Source organism: Papio anubis, chromosome 6 (genome assembly GCF_008728515.1).
Source record: "Papio anubis isolate 15944 chromosome 6, Panubis1.0, whole genome shotgun sequence".
Classification (NCBI taxonomy): domain Eukaryota; kingdom Metazoa; phylum Chordata; class Mammalia; order Primates; family Cercopithecidae; genus Papio; species Papio anubis.
In genome coordinates this window covers 35,422,224-35,425,091 of record NC_044981.1, presented here as the reverse complement: position 1 = coordinate 35,425,091, position 2,868 = coordinate 35,422,224, and the positions used below count along the sequence as shown (strand labels likewise).

At 51.4% G+C, this 2,868-nt stretch overlaps 1 pseudogene; it reads right to left on the bottom strand.

Moving 5' to 3' along the window:
• Positions 1–1,609: 1,609 nt before the first annotated feature.
• Positions 1,610–2,615, bottom strand: LOC103883642 (annotated as a pseudogene).
• Between the last annotated feature and the right edge of the window lie 253 nt (positions 2,616–2,868).

The following is a 2,868-nucleotide window of genomic DNA, read 5'->3' as shown; positions in this document are numbered from 1 at the left end:
TGTAGCATTCCAAGACTGATCAACTAATTCACATTAAGGTGTAGATGACTGATAACAGCTTAATGTATTACCTCTCCTGTGGGTGGAAACATTTTAAGAGATGCAATTTCTCATCCTCCAAGAATGAGTGTGCGTGGTGCAATTTCAGGTATGGTCACAGGTGTGTGGGGACGATGTAGGGGGAGGGGTCCCTTTCCTGGCACCCCTCCAGTGGTCACTGTAGGCCCCCACCTGCTCCAGCCAGGGGTGGTGGCAGCCCTGAGGGGCGCAAACCTGCTGGCTTCTCTCACACCACACTCCGCATTCATTTCTCTCTGGCAGTGGCCAAGAGCAGAGTTTTGTCATACAGAAAAATGCCTCATCAGGGAAACCTACGTGTGTGGCCTGGAAAACTACCTTGTCCCCTGGGGCGAGGGGTGCGGTGGAGGTGTTAGCAACCTGATTTCCAGGTTCTCAGATCAGTTCTCGTCCTGGGTGGGTGAGGAGACCCCCACTGGAGGGCCACTGGCCTTCCGCCAGAGCAGGTGGTCCTGCCATACCTGGATCCAAGACGTCTGCTTTTTACGGAGAGAAAGAGGCTGTGTCAGACGCTGTCTGGTTTTGTTGGCTGAAGGAGGTTTGGTTTGGCTTCTGAATTTTCAGGCAGGGCTGATGGCCCGCAGCCACGAGCCACCGTTAGCCTGTGAGAAAGAGGAAAGGAGTTTCTTTAGCTGTGAAGTTTAGTCCGGCTGCTCTTGTGCAGTGCAGGCCACCGCATCCCAGCCCGCATTCCCCACTAACCCACTGGGCCTTCATGGGGTGCCGTTTTGTCCCACTACTGTCTGGGCCTTTCTTCAGTGGAGGTGGCTGGAGAAGCCAGTCTGTGCTGCGCCCAGGACAGCGGTGGGTGGGGATGGACACCCGGGGCTGAGGGGCCCAGGTCAGATCAGGGAGAGACGTGCTTCGCTTTCTGGCAGAACCTCCACTGTTGCAACTCCTCCTCCTTCCTGGACCAGGGCAGCTTCTCCAGACCTGATGATGCTTAACCCATGAGCCTCATCACAGAGCATTCAGAGCTCTAGACCCTCCCTATGCAAAGGGTGGTCCATGACCAGCCTCATCCGCCTCACCTGGGAGCCGGTTATGCTGCAGGCCTTAGGGAGGTGGGAATGCCATAGAAGCTCTCTGGGGAGGCCCCTCTGAGGTGGAGACTCATCACAGGCCTGATTCAATGGAGAGAGATGGGCACTGGGAAAGGAATGCACGATGGGGCCGCGTGCTAAACTAGGGAGGTGCCTTTTCTTTTCTTTTCTTTTCTTTTCTTTTCCTTTCCTTTCTTTGTTTTCTTTCTTTTTTTTTTTTTTGAGATGGAGTTTCCCTCTTGTTGCCCAGACTGGAGTGCAATGACGCAATCTCAGCTCATTGCAACCTCCGCCTCCTGGGTTCAAGCAATTATCCTGCCTCAGCCTCCCAACTACCTGGGATTACAGGCACCCGCCACCACACCCGGCTACTTTTGTATTTTTAGTAGAGACGGGGTTTCACCATGTTGCCCAGGCTGGTCTCAAACTCCTGACCTCAGGTGATCCACCCATCTCAACCTCCCAAAGTGCTGGGATTACAGGCGTGAGCTACCACCCCCAGCCTTAATTTCTTTCAAAACGGTTTCTTTTAGTTTTATTTTCATTTTATTTTAAATAGGCAATCCACTCACACAGTTAAAATTCTAAGGGCACAGGAGGGTATGTAAGATACAATTTCTTTTGCAGACTTGTTTCCTAGCTGCTTCCCCTCTCAAAGGCAACCCATGTGGCCCAGGGACATTAGATTATGCCAGTAAAAACATGCATATGTGTGTGTGTGTGTGTGTGTATTCATACTCACTAGACCTCTTTTTTTTGTTGTTTGTCAAATGATCCTTTATTGAAATATTTTCCTTTGTGCTTCTTAACTAACTGGGCATTCCACAGCACCACTGTTGATGTCATCTATGATGTCATGAGGGTGGCAGCCATCAACATTACAGCCCACAGACTGGGCAGTCCCCAGGATTTCTTTAATGGTTCCAGTGAGTTCTCTGGCTAAAGGTCGGTGCCGCATCTGTCGAGGAATGTTGATGATCTCATCAAAAGTGACATTCCCACTATGTTGAATGTTTTCCTGTTTCTTTCTGTCTCTTGTTGGTTCCTTGAGGGCTTTGATGATCAGGGTGGAGGCAGAAGGCACCACCTCAGTCTGGGCCTGTCTGTTCTGAATGGTCAGTTTCACCGTAATCCTCAGGCCATTCCAGTCACCCGTTGCCTTGGCAATGTCATCACCAGCCTTTTTTGGAGACAGGCCCAGGGGGCCGATCTTGGGGGCCAGTGCAGACATGGCACCAACTTCACCCACAGTGCACCTCAGGTATACGACTTTGATCTCGTTGGGGTCACACTTCGGCCACATGGTGGAGGCGGCTGTTGTCGGATGAACCCAGATTCTGGAGGGCCAAAGAAAGTTGCACCTTGGCCTCCTCTGAGCTGAGAGCCGAAAAGCCCACTAGACCCCTCTTAAAATATTCAAAGGTTGGCTGGGTGGGGTGGCTCATGCCTGTTATCCCAGCACTTTGGGAGGCAGAGGCAGGCGGATCACAAGGTCTGGAGTTTGAGACCAGCCTGGCCAATATGGTGAAACCCCGTGTCTACTACATATACAAAAAAAATTAGCAGGGCGTGGTGGCACATGCCTGTACCCAGCTACTCAAGAGACTGAGGCAGGAGAATTGCTTGAACCCGGGAGGCAGAGGTTGCAGTGAGCCAAGATCACGCCACTGTACTCCAGCCTGGGCGACAGAGTGAGACTCTGTCTCAAAAAAAAAAAAAAAAAAAAAAAATTCAAAGGTTGGCCCAT